This window comes from Mytilus californianus, unplaced genomic scaffold (genome assembly GCF_021869535.1).
Source record: "Mytilus californianus isolate M0D057914Y unplaced genomic scaffold, xbMytCali1.0.p SCAF_5, whole genome shotgun sequence".
Taxonomy (NCBI): Eukaryota; Metazoa; Mollusca; class Bivalvia; order Mytilida; family Mytilidae; genus Mytilus; species Mytilus californianus.
Window position 1 is genome coordinate 32,416,196 of NW_026262701.1, and position 12,657 is coordinate 32,428,852.

General features: G+C 32.7%; 1 protein-coding gene and 2 long non-coding RNA genes across 3 annotated transcripts in view; 2 read left to right on the forward strand and 1 right to left on the reverse strand.

Annotated features, from left to right (window-relative positions):
* LOC127701950 (uncharacterized) overlaps positions 1 to 12,657 on the forward strand; it is a 141,151-nt gene that overhangs the window by 28,906 nt on the left and 99,588 nt on the right. The gene's annotated exons all lie outside the window — the stretch shown is intronic.
* Positions 5,344 to 9,907, reverse strand: LOC127700452 (uncharacterized). Its single transcript, XR_007981580.1, has 3 exons — positions 9,575 to 9,907; positions 8,633 to 8,760; positions 5,344 to 5,687 (listed from the first exon to the last, which is right to left on the reverse strand). It is a non-coding gene; the product is annotated as an uncharacterized LOC127700452 (long non-coding RNA).
* On the forward strand, positions 9,917 to 11,595 carry LOC127700453 (uncharacterized). Its single transcript, XR_007981581.1, has 2 exons — positions 9,917 to 10,065; positions 11,468 to 11,595. It is a non-coding gene; the product is annotated as an uncharacterized LOC127700453 (long non-coding RNA).

The following is a 12,657-nucleotide window of genomic DNA, read 5'->3' on the forward strand; positions in this document are numbered from 1 at the left end:
CCGAAAATCTCTAATTACAAGTCGTTTACATTTGCCAAATGGCAAAAAGCGCAGGAATATTATATACCGTAGAAAGGCTTGTATAGTTCGCAGTGGTACATAGTCCGCACCCCCTTCTCCCCACGAAATTTTAGGTAAAAAAACTTTTTGTAACTGTTAGAAAAGGTCTAATGAAACTCCGGTAATTTCAAATCCTGTGCGGTCGTTTGCGGTATTTCCTTGGAAAAACCTGTTTTCGATCATCAAACAGAAGCTGAAACTGCTTGTTAATGATTCTAGAACGCTTCATGATTGTTAAAATAAGTTTAATTTACTTAAAAAACAAATTAGAAACTTGTGTATGTTTAAACAGGAAGTTTAAAAAGCACGTGTAAAAGAAGAAATTAACCGGTGAGAGTCGAAATCCGTACATAACAGATATCACTATAATACGACTTTGAAAGTAAAACAGTTCCATCCTTTTGTAAAACAGTCTTTAATATATATATCACATTAATGTTGAAGGGTCTTAAGCTAATACAAACCATATTAGTCAGTATGAAACACCAAAACGGAACGAACAATAACCGATTTCGTTTTGTAGTTTACAAATTCTAAGCTGGTTTACGGTTGTCTTTTTCACTATGTTTGTATCGTTTCAATCGAGCAGATACCAGTTTATTTCAACCAATGCATTGAAAAGAAACGAGAAATTTGTAATGAAAGGTTTAGTTTTTATATTTATCAGTATTAATTTGATATTGAATAGAAATAACTTATTAATATGGATGAGTTAAAATTATTAGTTTGAAAAATGATAAGAGCGCCCTCTACAATAGAAATAACAAAGATGGCGGAACGTAAACAAACCACCTCGACCGCGAAATTGAAATTTTTCTCTTATTTCTTGCTTATTGTACTCTATAGTCCGCACCCCGTCTGGAAGGTCCAATTTTGGAGAATAAAACCGCGGACTATACAAGCCTTTCTACGGTAACGGCTGTGACTAATATGACACGGTGTTAAGTCTCAGTTGGCGGTAATTTTAACTTCGTCGACAAAACGTAAATCAAGGACGTTCTAAATTTGGTGGATTGCAGATAATACGAAGGTAATTAATATTAATCATTTTATTCGTTTTTGTCTGAGATGATTGTGATTATTTAAATCATCTTAATTAACTGTATGCTCATTTGTTTTCTTGTTAACACTATATATTCCGTTTATCTCGTAAATGAGCTTCATGCTTTGTCAAATCAAGTTGTTGTTATTGTTATTGAATGAACTAAAACTAGAGATCTGATTGGTCGATGTCAAGGTCATTTCAAGATGGTTTCCTTTGTGTTTTTAGTTCAGGCTTTGGTGTTACAGGCTGCTACATGTGCTTTGATTTAGCTCAATGTGCTTCAAATAATATTGAGATTAAAACTTTAACAATTATTTTCTAAAGGACGGCATTATTTAACTTCCAAAGTTGCATATTTTTGTAAAATATTAAGTCCGAATTTGTGACGCGTCTCACACCGTAATTGTTTTTGATTTACAAGGACTTTTCAATTTCCGTGAAAAATACAACTTTTTCGATGTTTCTTTTTATGAATTTTTCATATTTAAACTTCTAGAATCATTTCTATGCGTTTCCTCCAGCAACTTGATGCTGGTAAAGACTTTTCCATAAAAATACTGCAAAAAGAAATCGCATGATTCGAAAAGAAGGTAACGTTAACGTTGTCAACAAGCAGTTTTTTTTCTTAATTCCTATTACAGTTAAAGTTCAAATAAATGTTTTTTTTTATTATGATATTAGTAATGGAAGACAGTGAAACCGTAATCAAGATATTTTAATTTACTTATAATTTCAAATAAAATTTAGAATGGAAATAGGGAATGTGTCAAAGAGACAACAACCCGATTAAAGAGCAGACAACAGCCGAAGGTTACCAATGGATCTTCAATGCAGCGAGAAACTCCCACACCCGGAGGCTTGCTTCAGCTGGCCCCTTAACAAACATGTATACTAGTTCAGTGATAATGGACTTCATACTAAAATCAGAAATATACACAAGAAATTAAAATTAAAAATCATACAACACTAACAAAGGCCAGGGGCTCCTGACATGGGACCCCAGAGAATATAAACATTAATTATTACAGCATCAATGAAAATGGACAAAGCTAATACATAAAGATTTAGACATGAAGTTTTTTTGCTACATTGTATTTGTCAAAATAAGCAATATTATAACTATCTGTATTTGTTTCTGTTTCTGTTTCAGCTTGATTCCAACCTTTGGCAATGGCTAATACTAGAAGAGGCAAGGCATACATGTACATGTACAATACATGATTCTCTGTAGCACCTGGATAATCCACAATAATTCCATAACAGCAATGAAACTCTAGACTACTATGATGTTATGTACATGTATATCTACATATATGATCAATGTTGAAGATTGTTTATGCCAGGTCTCATCATGTTGACTAGTCCGACAAGTTTTGGTTCAGCTTTCTGACAGGAATAATTATAAACTTGCCAGCAGTAACAACACATGAATATGAGTTATTATTAAGTGCGCCAATCGGTCTAGCAGTATTAGGTCAATGCTATTTGGTGTGCAGTTGTATAAACTTTGTCATTTCTAATTTCCATTGAGATTATTTTGGCCCGCCCCCTCAATCATGCTCTTTTTACTTGGAACCTTATGTTACTTTGAAAATTCATTTATTAGCTTTTGATTTGGTTAGTATTAGGGAAACCAATAGTGGTAGGTCAATGATAATTGGCATGCAGGTGTAGAAGCATTAGTATGTATCATTTCCATAGCGGATATTTGGTCTTTACCCCTCAGTCATATGCATGATATATTGACTTTGAAACTTTTACTTAGTTTACATGAATTAGTTTGTGATTATTATGATGATGTCAGTTTAATATTACCAGTAATCTTAAGTCAAAGCTATTTGGTATGCAAACGTATTGGTATTTAAAAGGTTCATTTCCATGGATATTATTTATCCCCACCTCCTCATTATGGTTCATTGCCTTAGAAACTGAATTTGTGTTAAGGTTTGTTTAAAGGGAACGACTTATGAAAAGTCAATGGTATTTGGTAAGCAGTTGTATAAACATTGGCACATCTCATTTCCATGGAGATTATTCAGCCCTGTACCATCAGTCATGGTTCATTGTCTTTGAATATATTTTACATGTTAAAGTATTCCTTTTTTAATTGTAACATTTGCATTATCAAAATAACAAATAGGCAAAACATGTCTCTGTGTGAACAGCTTGTTATAGATTAGACATGTACAATTATTATAAAAATAAGAAGATGTGGAATGATTGCCAATGAGACAAGTATCCACAAAAAATCAAATGAAGTGGATGTAAGCAATTATAGGCAACCGTACAGCCTCCCAAAACATATGTTGCATCATTGCTAGGCCATTTTAACAACATAAGCATGTATCGTAATATGATATACAAGAAAATTACACCACTTCAGATAGTTTCAGGTATGATTTGATCATTGTGCATAGTACTAGTGGCACCAGCTGATCTAACTAAAACCGCTAATATGGCATATTCAAACTCTAGTACATAGTGGAATTAAACCATATATACACCACTGTTGGACACCATTATCGAAATTATTATTCTGATAAGAATATTCCTCCATGCAGCCTGCAACAATTAGACAAACCTATACTGCATAGTAAGCTATAAACGACCATGAATTGACAAATGTAAAACAATAAAACTGAAGCATCCTGATTTATGTACAAAACAATTATAAAAAATAAATATGATATACAGCAACAATCACTAAATTAGTGGGTCCTCACTATGGACAGGTACATGCAGAATGTGGCAGCTTAAACATGTTAGCTGGCACAAAACTCTCCCCTAACATGGGACAGTGTACATGTATGTGCATAATCTTAGACATTGAATCTTTAAAAATATAAATTGGAAATAACTTTTGAAAGTGGTAGGATTGGATAGCGTACACATTTCTGTACAAACATTATTTGATACTTCAGAAACAGCTGAGAATAATGCCTGAGATAAATATTTCCACTAATTCTTCCACAATATTCATCTGAACTTCTGCCAAGTTTGCCTTTGGTTTTTTGATTAACTGCCTATAGCGCCCTTGGTGCTTTGATTTTGAATTTATTGAACCATAAAATTAATTTTTGACTCTTCACATTTTACATAATCCGCGATTATTTATTTTGAATTTATTGAACCATAAAATTAATTTTTGACTCTTCACATTGAATAATCCGCGAAGCGGATTATGTAAAATGTGAAGAGTCAAAAATTAATTTTATGGTTCAATAAATTCAAAATAAATAATAGCCATTCAATATAAATAAATGTCTATCAAAAATAAGGCTCAAAGAGCTTTTTATATTATTTATATTAACAATAACAACGTACACACATGTTGGCGTATGAATTCACAACGTCAGAGTGGGCGTGTCGATATAAAAATTGACAACATTGAAAATAAAGGTAATACTTTTAACCAATCAGAAGACAGTAAATACACCAAATTTATTTATTACTACATAATACAGATTAAGTACAAAATTTGGTGGTGACACTTTTACCATTCTTGAGTTATGTCCCTTTATAAACATAAAAATTGCTGAATTTTTGGTTTCTGTTCTCTAACTTTAGTTTGTCTCAAACAAATGTTATAAAACTTGTACACAACTGTTCTAGAGTTATGCGTGTTTACAAAAGAAAAATTGCTGAATTTTTAGTTTCTGTTCTCTACTTAAGTTAGCCTCAACTAAATGTTACACAGGCAATTTTTTCCAACGTGTGTTTAACGTTTGTGCTCATTACGTGAAAACTACGTTATTTCCACGTGTGTATCACACTGTTTAAACGTTTATATCACCTGTATTTGACACACACAAGATTCTCACGTGATAATCACGTTTTAATCTGCTCACGTGATATTCACGTATAAACGTAACGTTATTTTCACATGTAAATTTTTTAACGTGATATTAACGTGTAAATATTGTGTTAATTTCACACGTAAATTTTTAAACGTGATTTTAACGTGTAAATATTGTGTTAATTTCACATTTAGATTTTTTCGATTATTTTAACGTGTAAAAGTTGTGTTATTTCACGTCTATATTTTCACATGATCGTGATGTGAATTTCATATTAATATCACATGAATAACATATGTACATGTAAGTGCAAGTTATTTTTGCAATGGCTATGTTGGATTTTCATGTGTTCAGTGAATATTTAAGGTAATGCATCTGTCATATAAATTTTACCTTAGTACAACATAAAAATTCACCAATTGCAAAACATGAAGTTGTAAGTGTATTGTATGTTGTTTACTGTAAAATATAATTCCTTCACATGGGTTATTCTGAATTAACAGACTAATTAGAAATATACATTGTGCTTTGTTATGCTCTAAATGAGTCTTCCTTTATTTCCTGTTCTATTAAATTATAAAATCTTCCTTTACTTCAAGTTGACAATGGTTTTCATTAGAATCACAAGAGGTATATTCCGTAACAATTCTTTTTAAAAGAAATAAAACTCATAATTCATGTTCTGATATCTTCTTTTCACAGTCTTGTTGTTATAATGATTTACTGATGCAGACACTTATTTCCTCTTTTTATTCATAGAAGATGTATCACTCTGTCAATTTTCCCTGCAAACATAAGAAAAGTAGTAAGAACAAAGAAATTATAATAATAGCTTATTAATTTTGTTGTTGAATTCTACTGGTACTGAACATGCTCTAAATAGAAGATGCAAAACTACATCATATGAATGTTTTAGTTAATGATTATTTTATTCGAACAATTGACTTAAATAGGATCAGACACAAGTTTTACTTCTGTATACAATAGGATAATAATATTATATTAAATTGAGTATGCATAAATTTTGCACCTGTCCCAAGTCAGGAGCCTCTGGCCTTTGTTAGTCTTGTATCATTTTTAATTTTAGTTTCTTGTGTATAATTTGGAGTTTAGTATGACGTCCATTATCACTGAACTAGTATACATATTTGTTTAGGGGCCAGCTGAAGGACGCCTCCGGGTGCAGGAGTTTCCCGCTGCATTGAAGACCCATTGGTGGCCTTCGGCTGTTGTCTGCTCTATGGTCGGGTTGTTGTCTCTTTGACACATTCCCCATTTCCATTCTCGATTTTCTTACTAATCTTACTAAACCATTAGATTCAGCATATCAAAGAACCCCAAAAATTCAATTTTTGTTGAAATCAAACAAAGTTTACTTTTGGACCCTTTGCTTCTTAATGGGGTCCAATTTAAAAGCAGGGCTCAAAATTAAAATTTTAACTTAACAGTTAGATATCTCATATAATAGAACCAATAAATTATTAAATTTTATATGTCTTCAAACGACAAAGTTTATATTTGTACCCTAGGGACCTCAATGTGGACCTATTTTAAAAAGGAGGCCAAATCTATATACAAGTAACAAGGTTTGAAAAAATAAAATAAAGACTTTGAATTAAACACAATTGAAATCGGTCAAGAAAAAAGCAGTTTATACATGTACAAAGAATAAACAAAGTGTTATTTTTGGCCCCTAATGCCTAAACTGTTAACATGGTTAAGGCCATAACCCCCAAAATCAAACCAACCTTCCTTTTGAGGTATGGAACCTTGTGGTGTCATAAAGATCCATTAACTTAAATTTGCGACTGTATAAATATATCATGTATATTATAAAAACAAGAGTGCACACCCTGAAATGTCTCGCCTTCTTTACTAACCATTGATATTATGTAGATAGTCCTAAATATAAAGCTGAACTACAACTATCACATAAGCTTAACATGATCCAAGAAAATGAGGTCAAGGTCATATAAACCAAACGAGAAATACTTGTAGTATGTATATTTGTACACCTTACAATCATTCAATACACTAAATATAGTTAACCTATTGCCAACAGTTTCTAAAAAACAGACTTAACCAAGAAAACTAAACATTGACCAATGAACCATGAAAATGAGGTCATGGTCAGATGAACCATGCCAGGCAGATATGTACAGCTTACAATCCTTCCATACAACAAATATAGTTGACCTATTGCTTATAATTAAAGAACAGACCGAAACACAAAAACTTACCACTGAACAATGAACCGTGAAAATGAGGTCAAGGTCAAATAAAACCTGCGAGACTGATATGTACATAATAAAATATTTCCACACACCAAATATAGTTGACCTATTGCATATAGTATTAGAAAAAAAGACCAAAACTCAAAAATTTAACTTTGACCACTGAACCATGAAAATGCGGTCAAGGTCAGATGACACCTGCCAGTTGGACATGTACACCTTACAATCATTCCATACACCAAATATACTAGACCTATTGCTTATAGTATCTGAGATATGGACTTGACCACCAAAACTTAACCTTGTTCACTGACCCATGAAATGGGGTCGAGGTCAAGTGAAAACTGTCTGAGGGACATGAGGACCTTGCAAGGTACGCACATACCAAATATAGTTATCCTATTACTCATAATAAGAGAGAAATTAACATTACAAAAAATCTTAACATTTTTTTCAAGTAGTCACTGAACCATGAAAATGAGGTCAAGGACAATGGAAATGTGACAGACGGAAACTTCGTAACATAAGGCATCTATATACAATTTATGAAGCATCCAGGTCTTCCACCTTCTAAAATATAAAGCTTTTAAGAAGTTAGTTAACGCTGCTGCCGCCGCCACAGCTGGATCACTATCCCTATGTCGAGCTTTCAGTGACTAAAGTCGCAGGCTTTACAATAAAAACTACATTTATGGGATTTAAAGGAAGAAGTGATGAAAAAGCAAATGAGGATGAAAATTAAAGTTTTGAAGGTTGAATCCAAGATATATTACCATACCCAATGAAATAAGAAACTGCTTAGACATTTATATATTTAAATATATATGTACAATGACAAGACTCAATACAAAGTTTACAGTAACACTGAAGAATGACAAAACTCAATGCATGCCTGATACAAAGTTTACAGTAATACTGAAGAAAATTTTGTGACGGTCAGATTGACGGGACAAAAACAATAATACAAGTTCTCTTGCTCTGCTTAGATAATGAGGCTGCATGGACAAGCTAATATATATAGCCTTTATTTATATCTTTAACCTTTTAGTCATTTCAGGATATCTGCCTAAGACCATTCTTTGGTAATCTCGGATACATGTACCCGGTACATAATATTCACGAGCAGAGACAATCAAATTTGAATTGTATTACATTTGTCATTTAGTAGCCTTTTATAGCTGTCTATGCAGTATAGGTTTTACTCATTGTTGAAGGCCATACAGTGACCTATAGTTGTTAATGTCTGTATCATTTGGTCTCTTGGAGAGAGTGTCTCATTGGCAATCTTACCACATCCTATTTATTTTACATTACACTTACAATGTATATTGAAGTTTTTTGTTTTTTGTTTTAATCCAAAAGATGCCTCTACTGGTTTTGTTGTTTGTTCGGGTGCTGATTCATTGAAATATAGACGACATTTCTTTTCATTTATTTATCTCAATCGTTTGACCGTTACAGCCAAGTTAATCAAGTATAAAATAAGTATATAATACCTGCTGCTTTTACTTCTTCTCCTTATTGAAAAAGTACATTTCCTTTGTTAATTTCTTTTTTTTCCCCAATGAGCTCCTCAACAATTTTCACTGTTCATTAACTAAGAACTTGGGAACTTGCTGTATCCCTAAAAACATATCAAATTATTCAATTGATGGAAAAAATCTTTCATTTTTATAATGGTATTATTTATTACACAGTAGAAATATTACTCTTAAATATTTGTTTACATGTAGCTCAAGTTTGTAGTAATGTCATAAATGTGTAAGCTAAACATAAAATAAAAGATAGCTGTTCAAAGCTGACTGACATGATATCATCAATTAGATTTAACCCCCTGAAGTACAAATTAAGGAGAAATTACAACTGAAAATATCGTTTAACAAGAGAAGAGAATTATCCTGTCATCAAGACAAAGATTGAAGAATCCAACTAAATCCCACATCCCCACTTTTTCACCCCAATATGAAAAATCCCCTTTTTTTTAACCTCGATATCCCACAACCCAAAAGCGTGTCATTCCCCTAATGTTCACCTGTACTAATATCAGAGACAGATTTAATGCGCAGCCCCCCCCCCCCTTTTGTGGGCTTAACCTTAGGCAGTCAATGCCCCCTTTTGTTGGCTTAACCTCAGGCAGTCATTTTTGTGGGCTTAACCTTAGGCAGTCAATGCCCCCTTTTGTTGGCTTAACCTTAGGCAGTCAATGCCCCCCTTTTGTGGGATTTACCTTAGACAATCAATGCCATCCCCCACCCCTTTATTAAAATTTATGTCATTTATGGATCCACCACTGAATATGGAAAAAGAGTTCATAAATCGGTTTGACTTGTGTCTTATCGCATTTGTGTTAAGGTTATTTAAATAAAATATATGTTTTAACTAAACTTTAGTGTAGCCGTAGGGTAAAAAAATCAGAAAAAAAACTGTATCGAACTTACCTGCACTGCATATTTTTAAAGTCACAAGTACACAGTACAGTAGACCCGAGACAGAACTTTTTTTTACTTCTACAGTTCCGTCATTGTACAGTACACAGACTCTCAGTCTGTCAGTTTCATATGGACTGTTATCACATTGACAAGGAGATTGCTTGCCAAAAATAACCGCGGGAAATACCGCACACCTTGAAAAATTTCGGAATCGGTGTGTAACCCAGAAGCGGAATCAATTTATTAACATTGTTTTGTTATCCAGCTGGTAGCTTGATATAATTTAAATATTTAATTTAATTAATTATTTGAATATTTAAACATGAAATACAATCGGTAATTTCAGTTTAAATGAGAATTGATGTGCTTCGTCTCTCAGAGAATTGTCCCGTACGGTTCACAGAAACGAGCGTCTCAGACGACACATTTGGACGACACCAATTTTGACACCACAGTAGTGGCAATGGAAAGTAATGCAGATACTCTTGAAGATATAACAGGTATATTTTATTTAACAACCATGTTATGAAGGTTTGTGTACAATAGCTAATTAAAACGTACCATTCCCTGAACAAATACAGTCTTCATGAAACACTTGACTGCCTGAAAATTGGAAAAACCCGTCATAAACTTTTAAATTCCTTTAAATTTAAATCATTTAGGGCCTATGGTTTGTGACTTGTGGGTCCTTTTTCATTAAAATTTTACTGTCCTGACAACATTTATACATGCCTGGGCCGTATGATTTTTATGAGTTAATCATGAAGACCAAATGATCACACTAATAGTAATACCCAACTTTTGAAAGAAATTACCACAGGCACTAGCATTTTGTATATAATTTAATCTCTGTAAAAAATAAATATCTTTTTTTAAGTTTTAAACTGAATTTTACTGTGCGTATTGCTGTGTGTTTCTTTATTCTACATTGGCTAGAGGTATAGGGGGAGGGGTGAGATCTCACAAAACATGTTTAACCCCACCGCATTTTTTTGCCTCTCCGAAGTCAGGAGCCTCTTACCTTTGTTAGTCTTGTATGTTTTTAAATTTTAGTTCATTTATATGTTTTGGAGTTAAGTGTGACGTCCATTTTCACTGAATTACTCAATTAGTACACATTATTATGGAGGGGCCAGCTGAGGCCAACCTTGGGGTGCGGGATTTTCTGGCTTCGTTAAAGACCCATTGATGGCCTTCGGCTGTTATCTGCTCTTTGTTGGGTTGTTGTCTCTTTGACATATTCCCCATTTCCATTCTCAATTTTACTCAGACTGACTCAGAGACATCATATATAATGTCTCTGATTTACTTCACCAGTATGAAAGAGAACTAAAGTTAGTATTTATAGATAAATTATTTTATATTTATATATCTATTCAAAATAAAATTATGAAAAGAAAAGTAGAGATTATTGGGATTTTTTTTAATGTCAGAATATCATGGATAAAGCCAGAGGATTCTGAATATCTGGCAAAAACTCAAAAACATGAGGAACGAACATCCTTAGACATAAATATATGTGGGTTTTGATTTTTACAAGACTTCAATAAATAAATAGGGGCTTCTTAACATTCAGCTGCAGGAACTGAGGACCTACATGTATTGATCACTTACACTTATTTTTCTGGAGTGGTATATAAACTTCACATGTCATAGACATACACCACATAACTCATTTTATTTCACCAGTTAAATATATGTCAAGATTGTTCATGATCATAGAATGACACTTGAGTTAATTATCAGGCAATTACCTTTCATTATTCCACTTATTAATATTTACCACACAATTTTGGTAGTTCACTGTAATGTTCCCAATTTAAAGTTTGACAGACTATGACAATAACTGTATGTGTAAAAAAAATACTTAAAATTTATGCATTTCTTTTTTCTATATGACAGATAATAAGCAGGGCATGAACGAAGTATGGAGGATCTGTTTGAAAATTCCATACATGAGAAAGAAAGTGACAGGGAGAGATGTCCAGTTCAACGTTACCAGGACAATTCAGCAAAGTTCCAACAGATATGTATGCACTATTTCCATTCTATGAAATGTAATGCATTTAATAAAACAGTGTGCTTTAAAAAGAACAACATGCCTTTTGACTTGCAACATATGTGCAGAGGAAGAATAGATATAATTTGTTGTACATTAATGCTACATATGATATTTAAGTAACTTTGCAGAACAAAATGTTCTGAATGTTAGCATTAAATATTTGCCACTGGACAACTGAAGGACGTTATGTAATGCATACAAAAATTGATAAGTCAAATGTAAAAGGTGATAAGAATCGAATAATCATTTAAATGTGTAACTATATATACGGTACATATACAAATGTACCTAAGAAGTGACTAAACAACATGAACAATAGATATATCTTGGAGCTATTCAGGAATTATCTAACAGGGTCTTTTTTTACACCAACCACCCGTAATATAAAAATTTATTTTACTTAATGAAGTATCTTTCTAAAGAAATTCTAAGGAAATTACAACCACCCCAATATAATATGACTACTTGGCATGACATCAGATGCAACTCATTCATTTGTCATTGTTACCTTTAAAAAAATAAAAATAAAAAATGACTTATAAAATCATGTTTGATTCTACAACATTTCATTTTATACTTTAAACAAATTTGATATGAATTTGGAGGGCTTGTAATCGTGCAGTCCTATCGCAGCTGTTTATTAAATTTTTAACACACTGTACAATTAGATTGCATAATTGGAATCATTATACCAAAAAAACTACTGTTAATGCTAATAATAAAAAAAAAACAAACTAATGGACATTTATTGATTCATTGATGTCTTTATTTTCTCATAATTGAGATATTGAATGATTAATGTTTAGCGCCACTTTTAACACTATGGTGCTATTTTGTGGCATCCAGTTTTTATTGATGGAGGAAGCTGGTGAAAACCATGACCTTTGGTAGGAAAACTGACAATCCTAGTCAATTAAGATTGGAGTTAAGTTCACTTGCCACGTGCAGGATTTGAACTCATGTAACCTTAGTGTTGACTGGCTGCTGGCTGGTGATACAGAAGTTCGACTACTTAGACTACTCGTCCAAG